Below are 10,235 nucleotides of genomic sequence, written 5' to 3'. Positions count from 1 at the left end.
TTATTTAATGCCTCGACTTCTTCCATCATTTGAACCATAATTTCAACGGAATTATTAAAAGGAAAAGTTGTCAAACCTCACAAGCTCATGATCTGACCATTGTAAGTAATATGTCACAGATGGGGGGAAAAAAATTTTTTTAAGCCATGTGGCAGCAAGGTGCACTATAATAAGATTGATATTTGAAACCACATTGGTAAGCTTCAAACAATTCACGCCTTGCAACCTTATCATCTGGCACAGCTCCGAGGTATTAAAGAGGAGGTGGGGAGAGGAGAAATTATGGGGAAAAAATAATCACGAATTTCCTTCCAGCTAAGCAGTATTATCATCTGAAGGGGGCACAGGGCAGTATCTGTAGTTATCCACTGACCCCAACCCTCGTCGTCAAACGCCAAGTCAGCCCTCCCGGTTTGAATTCCCGCTCTGCCATTCATTAGCATGTGTCCTTAGGGATGTCGCTCAACCCCGTCACACCTTGGTTTTCTCATTTTACAGGCCTACCTTGCCTCTTCGTGTCTGCGTGAAGGTCAAAATGACACCATTGGTACAAAATGCTTAGTACTGGACCGAACGTATAGTTGATGCTCCAGATATTGTCAGCAGTCTCCTCTTCGTCCCAACAGATGGGAAAATGGAGCTCAAAAAAAAAAAAAAAAATACATGGCACACCCAAGCAGGAACCCCACGCTTTGCTGCTTTCTAAAAAGATAAAACAACACAACTTACGTTGATCACGTCTACGCATTGTACCGAGCGGACTGTCATTGGTCACTCTAAATTGCCACCCTGCTACCCGGAAGATCTCTTGAAATAGATTTTTCTAAGCCACCTGAAGTCCTTGGTTAAGCAAACATAACTACCGGGGTGCCTGGGTGGCTCTGTCGGTTAAGCGTCCAAATCTTGATTTCAGCTCACGTCATGATCGCATAGTTCATCGGTTCAAGCCCACGTCAGGCTCTGAGCTGACAGTGCAGAACCTGCTTGAGATTCTCTCTCTCGCTCTCTCGCTCTCTCTCTCTGCCCCTCCCCCCACTCGCCCATGCGCTTTTTCTGTCTCTCTCAAAATACATAAACATTTTTTAAACACACGTAACTACGTATTTTTCTTACTGAACTACCTCGTTTGGATTGTTTGGGTTTTTGTTCTCGAATGTATGATGGCAAGAAGCCAGGCTGAGACGTGTTCAACTCAACTGCACAGTAGAATCACCATTTTTAGGACTTGCTAAAAAAAAAAAAAAATCCGATCCCACAATCTCGTCTCATCCACTGAGTCAGGACCTCCAGGCCATGTGGTACCTGTGACTTCGAATATTTAGAACACTGTCTCTGGTATTTCCAGATCTGGGGCAAATCTCTGGGAAATGTTGATATGATAAATCATCTTTCAAACGTGATGATGGACAATTGTGGAGTGCGATGGAAAGTACGAGATTTCACAGGCTCTGAATAGTCTTTGTTGTTGGCTGCTGTTGTTATTAACTCCTTTGTCACCAAATGTCCTAAAGACATGGCTTACCTTTTTCACAGCAGACAAATATATGCACATACATACGTGTAAGTAGTATTTTTCCACTCACAGTGTTTTTTATTCCATATTCACACTTCTGCAGCCACAGCAGCATTGAAACCTGTGATTACCCATCGCAAACTTGGTTTTGGTGCCATTTTGATAATCTCTCTGTCTGAGGGTTACTTGTTACTCAGCGTCTATAATGCCACCACAACTTTTCAGTCTTAGATGGCTTTAAAAGGTTGTGGGGGGGGGGGGAGGGAGGGGAGGGTGGGTGAGGGGTATTGAGGAGGGCACCTGTCGGGATGAGCACTGGGTGTTGTATGGAAACCAATTTGACCATAAATTTCATATTAAAAAAAAAAACACCTCCTGGGGGGTGCCTGGGTGGCTCAGTATGTTAGGCATCTGACTCTTGATTTCAGCTCAGGTCACGGTCTCACATTTAGTAGGTTCAAGCCCCGCATCGGACTCTACATTCACAGTGCAGAGCCTGCTTGGGATTTTCTCTCTCTCCCTCTCTCTCTGTCTCTCCCTGGCTTTCTCTCTCTCTCTCTCTCTCTCTCTCTCTAATAAATAAACATTAAAAAAAAAGAATGATTCCTTCTAAAATATTATTAAGAGCCCATATGGACATACACACATTACTTGTATAATTAATTAAAGGTAACTTCAGTTTAAGAATTTCATAGCACCTTTGCAATAAATAAAGACCATTTAGGGTCACAAAGCCAGTCTCTGAACTAGAAATTATAAATGTTTAAAGTAGTACACGTGGCAATTTCCAAAAATGCATTTCTTGTTTTTTTTTAAATATGAAATTTATTGTCAAATTGGTTTCCATACAACACTCAGTGCTCATCCCAACAGGTGCCCTCAATACGCATCACCCACCCACCCCTCCCTCCCACCCCCCAATCAACCCTCAGTTTATTCTCAGTTTTTAAGGGTCTTTTATGGCTTGGCTCCCTCCCTCTCTAAGTTTTTTTTTTTCCTTCCCCTCCCCCATGGTCTTCTGTTAAGTTTCTTAGGATCCACATAAGAGTGAAAACATATGGTATCTGTCTTTCTCTGTATGACTTATTTTGCTTAGCATCACACTCTCCAGTTCCATCCACGTTGCTACAAAAGGCCACATTTCATTCTTTCTCATTGCCAAGTAGCATTCCATTGCGTATATCTATAGAGATGTCTGGAGCATGGAAGAAAATGAGGACATACTTCTTATAGCCTGAAACCTTGAACCACAGGGCACCCTTTTCCCCCTTTCATCTTGATTCTAACCCCTTTTTCTACTGACTCTCCATTTAACCGAAGAAACCCTTACGTGCCAGCATAGTGAGAGGGTTCAGAGATTCTTGGCAGCCCGAACAGAAATCTAATCCTACAGGGAGTGAATGGACCTGTGTGCGTGAGCTGCTCACCCTGCCGAGTGGAATCAGCTCCCCTGGGACTCTAAGCCCCTTCTAGAAATAATCTCTTGCACCCACCATGGAATCCCAGAGTGAACGGAATGCAGCTTACCCGGGTTGGCTACCAAAGGATCAGGTAAGACAGCCTCCTGCCGTTGAAATCATGGGTTAGAAAAGCAGTTGCAGGTATCAATGCTCAACCGCACCCACCCAGGAATAAGGGAGTGCCTCTTGGGTTATTCAAGGGAAATGTGAAATAAAGCCCTTGTTTTATTCTTGGCGGTAGCCATTTGCCATGACTCTTTAATGCAATGAAACAAAGAAACATGGATGAGACATCGTAATGGAGTTTGAGTGAAATATCCTGGGGATGCAAGGTTTCCTTTCTGCTATAATTGCATTACTAGTGATGCTCCATTCGGCCGAAATGGGACTACCAGTATTCATCTAAAAGATGCCCTAAGGCTTAAACCTTCCCCAAGTGGTGAGTCAGGATGGTGGGAATGTGGTTGGGGAATTTAAAACCCACTCAAACATCATTAATTAGAAATTCCCTGATGAAATTAAACCTTTGTATTTTGTGGGGATCATTTCGTGACACTCTGAGTGATTCTGTTGTGCGTTTTTTTTTTAACTGCGCCCTGCTCAGAGCTGTTTTTAAGCACACCAAATTTCTAAGAAAACCCGCCACATTCGCGATGTTTTCCCAAACATCTGAAACTAACAGATAAAGAAGCTGAAAAATTTTAGAGAATCGTACACTCAAGTGGCTTCCCTGTGCCTAGCTAGCTCCAAGGCCCAAGGCAAGACTTTCAACCTCGAAATCCATTGTCATCACTGAATACCCTCATCAGGCAAATGGGTGGAATCGTGTGCCAGGAACCTTGGGGAATGTCAGGGGCATTAATGATCTGAAAGCGAGCAGAACCGGCGCTGCCATGCCTAGGAAAGGATAAGAATTGTTTTCCCTCATTTTACTTCTATTTTAGCTTCTGCAAATTTCCAACACAGAAATCCAGGGAGATAACAGAGCCTGAAGATTCACTAACCCTTACCAGAGAGCTCAGCGGCAATCCATCGACCTCCTAAAACCCATCGTAATTGTCACCTGGAAGTTGGTCCCTGTGATCAGCTTTCCGTCTAAGGCATGAGACGGGTATCTTTAATCTCCCACTTTGCAGATGAGGAACTTGAGACTTAGGGAATCTGAGTAACTCAGGTCACGTACGTAGTAAGAGAAAAAACTGGAAGGTCCAACCAAGACCACAGCAAAGACATTTGGCCTCTCCCCACACAGTTGATTCAGAACTAGGCTCAGAACGGTAATGTTGATAGTTTTTCTGTCTTTTTTTTTTATTACATTTTTTTTTCAACGTTTTTTATTTATTTTTGGGACAGAGAGAGACAGAGCATGAACGGGGGAGGGGCAGAGAGAGAGGGAGACACAGAATCGGAAACAGGCTCCAGGCTCCGAGCCATCAGCCCAGAGCCTGACGCGGGGCTCCAACTCACGGACCTCGAGATCGTGACCTGGCTGAAGTCGGACGCTTAACCGACTGCGCCACCCAGGCGCCCCTTTTTTTTTTTAATTAAAGTTTTTATTTGAGTCTACAAATCTAGACGACTGCATTGTAGACTATTACAAGCTACTCACTTGAATATTATTGAATTGGAAGTCATGCGGAAGCTGGCGAGGCTAGGATTATAAAAAGATGTTCATCTCATGTCCCAACTAATAAGCTACAGATGCTGATGACGAAGTCGTCCAATCTGTTGACTATTGACATCCACGCACATACACAATTAGAGCACGTACTCAATAAAAGGAATATCTTTGTGAACAGCTTTCAACTTGTCAGTGAGTTTTATTCTTCCTCTCTCCAGTGGCTCCATGAGGACACTTAGCTTTGGGACAACAGCCTATGTTAGAGACCCTGATGGTGCATCCAGGAATTTTTCCAAGGCTTCATTATCCACCGTTACCAGTGCAACTATTCCAGTGGTGAAGTCAGAAATGCAATTGTCGGGGCGCCTGGGTGGCGCAGCCGGTTAAGCGTCCGACTTCAGCCAGGTCACGATCTCGCGGTCCGTGAGTTCGAGCCCCGCGTCAGGCTCTGGGCTGATGGCTCGGAGCCTGGAGCCTGTTTCCGATTCTGTGTCTCCCTCTCTCTCTGCCCCTCCCCCGTTCATGCTCTGTCTCTCTCTGTCCCAAAAATAAATAAAAAACGTTGAAAAAAAAATTTAAAGAAATGCAATTGTCTGGGAGCCGGGAGAATTGGCTCCTAATCTTGGGTGGGTGACCTTGGGCAAATCACTTAAATCCTGGAGGCTCTAGAAGATGGTATGGGTTTATTTTCCAGGTAGATGTTTCTTTATGAGACAATTTAAATAGCTCTCTCTCTCTCTCTCTCTCTCTCTGTGTGTTTTATTTATTTACTTATTTATTTATTGGTAGCAACTGATGATCCGATAAAATAGCAATTAGACAAGGAGGTTTTTCTGTATCCACCTCTGGCACGATAGTCTGAGAATAAGGATTGCCGTCTTTATTAGATAACTAATTAAAGCAGCAAGCTGATTTCAAGTCTCAGGGTGTGGTACCCATGCGTTCAAGTTTGCATAGTGCGTAGAGATCTTGAGTGTAACTTCTGTCATTTCACAGAAGTAAAAGGAGGATTTACCGTACCAATATGAAATCCCAGATCCACCAGAACGATTGTATGAATGGGATTTTGTGTCTTTTTTAAATCCTGTGACCTTTCCAGAAAACCATCCAACCAAGGTAGGATGCCAAGGCCAGTGGGTTCACCTAAAAGTCCGGCTGGTGAACTTGGGTAGCCATGGCTGCCCAGATGCTCAGGCAGAGCTAAAAATGTTACGAACCCTCGGAGCATGACCGCCAGTTGTAATTATTTGGTGGAGCTAAGACAGCACAACAAAAGCATTCACAACGACTTCATTTCATAGGTATTTTCACTTTCTGAGTTAAATATATGTTTGTACTGCGTGAAAGTTTACAACCCACAGATCTTAATTTAATCATTGAAAGGGGACGATAAAGATACTGACAGCACTTTACAAACGATGTTTTCTTTGACTCATTCATTTCAATAAATACATATTGAGCCAGGCTTGGGCTGAGTCCTGAGAACAGCAGAGTGAAAATGAACAGCTGTTTGCCTTTAAGAACGCTACAGAATTTTTTTTTTAACTTTTCTCAAAATATAATGGATCTGATCATCTTCTCAAAAATCTATGCTGTATATATTGCATATGAAGTCCAAAGGGCCTGCTTGGGAGTCTCTCTCCTTCTCTTTCTCTCTCTCTCTCTATCTCTCTCTTGCTCTTTCTCGCCCTTTCTCTCTGCCCCTCCCCCAATCACACACTCTCTCTCAATATAAATAAACAAATGTTAAAAAAAAAAAAAAAAAAAAAAGCTGGGGCACCTGGGTGGCTCAGTCAGTTAAGCGGCTGACTTCGGCTCTGGTCATGATCTCGCGGTCGGTGAGTTCGAGCCCCGCGTCGGGCTCTGTGCTGCAAGCTCAGAGCCTGGAGCCTGTTTCAGATTCTGTGTCTCCCTCTCTCTGACCCTCCCCCGTTCATGCTGTGTCTCTCTCTGTCTCATAAATAAATAAACGTTAAAAAAAAAATTAAAAAAAAAAAAAAGCTGTCTTTCTTGGGGGCACCTGGGTGGCTCAGTCAGTTAAGCCTCCAACTTTGGCTCAGGTCATGATCTCATAGTTCGTCGTGAGTTTGAAGCCCACATCAGGCTTTGCGTTAACAATGCAGATCCTGCTTGGGATTCTCTCTCTCTCTCTCTCTCCTCCTCCCCCTCCAGTGCTCTCTCTCTCTCTCTCTCTCAGTCTCTAAAAAGAAATAAGTAAAATTTTTTTTAAGATATATTTCTTTGGTCTTTTCAAATGTTTCTTTCCCTCAAAGTTTTAATTATCAATTGTTTTTTAATCTGTTTTATGGCTTCCATCTTCTTTTTTGGTAAGAAGTTTAAATTGGTATCTTAGAGAGTCTGAAAACATGTTTTTTCTGCCTAAAATATTTATCATAATATTAGACACACACTTTTTTCCCATAAGATGTTAAAAAAACAATAATTTTACATTTTTCTCACAATATTTAGGGGGAAAACGTCTCTTTTGACAAACATAGTGTATGTACACACTTAGCGTGACAGAAAATTCGTGTCTATTCTGTCATCTTTAAGCTTCAGATTTTTAGACATTTTTATGGTCATAGATCATGATATACTCAGATATCTCCCAATTCAGATATCTCCTGCTATTTACAGCACACATTTGCCGATTAGTTTTAGTTGTTTATTTTCCGTTTGTTTTCATGAATGAAAAGACGAACGATGCTGTTTAAAATAGGACTCATGGTTAGTTGTAGGCTATCTTGAACATTTTGTTCGGCTCAGAGTAGCAATGAATTCTTTTTCTAGATGCATAGGTAAAGCAGCAACAGTCCGTGATCATGGACTTAAAACTCAGAGCTAGGTCTGAGGGACCTTGGGCCCTTCCCCTGAGCCTTCGTTTCCGTGCGTACAGTGATGATGCTAATGTTCCCTCCTTCACAGACTGTTGGCAGATGAACCGGACGATGTGTGGAAAGTGCCAGGCGCGTGGCGGGCACCCAGTACGTGGACCGTATTTCTATGGTGCTCTTCTACGTGAATGTAGATGTGTTTGTGCCGTGATGAACCCAGTGAAGGTGTTTAGTCTCTAGAAAAGACAGCCAGAGTTTAGAAACAGTTGCTGGACTTTATTAACATAGGAAACCTTTCGTTAATCCATGCTAGGTAATACTAACTTTTAATTAATTAAAAACCTGACTGCGTATTAAAATGCCTTACTGTTTGATTAATAGAAATAGATTAGAAGGCAATGTTTTGTCATACTAAAGGTGCTTTCGATTGCACAACCAGAGAGAGAGCAAATGACATGGGACACCATCTAAACAAAAATCAGCAGCTACTAATGAGGCTTGTTAGTGATGCTAATCTATGTAAATGTTATTAATTGAGAACATCTATCTTTTATCTCCAACATTTGGTAATCAGGCAATTAAAAAACAATGACATTCCCGGTGGTTGTTCTTCCTGGGTTTTTTTTTTTTTTTTTTTTTTTTTTGAAGTGATCAAAGAGTTCAGAATAAGAAAAAAGAAAGTCCCTTATCAAGAGGTAGGCCTTGCCTTGGGCTACTAGGCCTCATTAAAGGCAGAAAAGCTCTGTTGATCACCAATTAACCTGATTTGTAGGAACTCTGATAAAGACCTCGAACAACAGGAGTTTTCTTACTATGGTAAATGACACAGTTTGTTGACAAAAACAAAAGCAATGCATTGAAAAAAAAGAAAAGAAAACTATAAAGGAGCCTTTGGCATTGAAAGTCAGTCTACACATAGGGGCCCGTGGACTGGGGAGAAGGGATGTTCTGCCCCTCTGGTGGCCTAATCCCCAAGCCCAGGGAATCAATCCCACCTTGATTAAGCCGGGTAGAAACAGGACACAAAGATGCCTTTGCCTTTCTACCATCGTGTAAAATCTCTGCCTGCTTCCAATTAGAGCAGACAATGGATTTTCTCAATGACGTGAAAAATGGTGGGTACCTTACAGAGTGGGCCCACATTCCTGGAACAATAAAATTCAAATCCAGGATTGTCTTGGCACCCCATCATTGAAGTTCTCGAGTATTCAGCCTTGAAATCGAACGTGGTTTTAAATTACGCCGGACAATTTATATTGTATGTTTTACACATGGGAGGTATAGTTGAGAGGAGAAATAACAGTAAAGACAGCAATAATAACAACAGTTTCTGTTGGGCACTTACCCGATAGGCACAGCACTAAGCACTTGGCAATGGATTCCTGCAATCGATGATCACAATAACCCCGTGACGTGCATTCCATTCCAGAAATGGATGGATAGGTAGGGATAGACAGATGCTTGATACGACTGATAAATAGATAATAGATAGATGATAGATAGAGAATAGACAAATGTGCTGTATTTAGCACCCCACTCAAAATTCATACTTCATCAATTACCGTTCAAAATCGTTTATTTTAAGCAGATCCAATTGGGTCCGTCTTTCGTTGAGGTTTGAAAGTTCTTTGAGAAACCATTAACTGTTCAAACCGAATTTCCCAGGTGGAGGGTCAACACGCAGTGTAAATTTCCCAACAACAGAGTTCGTCCGCTAGGGATTCGGGGTAAGGCAGCCAAAGCATAGGGTGGCTGTTTTCAAACAAGCTACACAACTGGCCAAGGGGTATAAATCTTAGAGAAATCTTAGGATTTTAGACATCAATGTATGTGGATGTGGTATTTCTGGCTTGTTTTTGTTTTCTTTTCTTTTCTTTTCTTTCTGGGTTTTTTTTTTTTTTTTCCTTTCCACATTGTCTCAAGTGGCCCAACACAGGCTAGAAAGCAAACAGCATAAGCACTGCCCATCATGGTCATAAAAATCATTTGCTTGATCATGACCCACTTCAGGAACAGCCTAAAAAGGAATATTTTACCAGGACAATCAGACTCTCTATTCTCAGGGCACCTGGGTGGCTCCGTCAGTTAAGCATCCAACTTCGGCTCAGGTCGTGATTTCATGTTTCATGGGTTAGAGCCCTGTGTTGGGCTCCGAGCTGACAACTCAGAGCCTGGAGCCTGCTTCAGATTCTGTGTCTCCCTCTCTCTCTCTCTCTCTCTCTGCCTCTCCCCTTCCTGTGCTCTCCCTCAAAGGTAAATTAATAAACATTTGAAAAAAAGAAACTCTATTCTCATCCTTCTTTCCATTATTTCTTATTGTATTGTAGTTGTTGATGGTTGATAGCTTCAAATCAGTATGCATTGGAAAATATTGTCATTTTCATATATTGTCTTTAAAATATGAGGTCTTTGAGAATTAGAAACGTTTAAAATACTGGGTATGCATATTGATCTATTTCTTCCATTGGATGGTCAAGGATAGACTGTCGGGACTAAAAGACAAGTAAGCTGGTTAACAGTCTGGGCCACACTCTGACTTTAGTCTTATAATGTGATGAAAAAGATTTAGGGACAAGACTGACAGAGATTCTCTGAACCTCAGTAACGGCCTGTTGATGTGGGCGGATGCGTAAGATATAGGAAAAGGCCTTATTTGTGTACTTGTTTTATCTGAGCTGATACTTTCTGAATCTTGGATAAAATTTGTAATAAACTACATTTGAACATTATCGTAAGGCCGCGGTTTTCAAATATTAATGTGCATAAAAACTCCCTGAGCGCTTGTTAAAATTCAGTGAATCTAGTGT

The sequence above is a fragment of the Neofelis nebulosa genome, chromosome 7 (genome assembly GCF_028018385.1).
Source record: "Neofelis nebulosa isolate mNeoNeb1 chromosome 7, mNeoNeb1.pri, whole genome shotgun sequence".
Classification (NCBI taxonomy): Eukaryota; Metazoa; Chordata; class Mammalia; order Carnivora; family Felidae; genus Neofelis; species Neofelis nebulosa.
The sequence above is the reverse complement of the archived record's forward strand: the minus strand, read 5'-3'. Positions refer to the sequence as shown.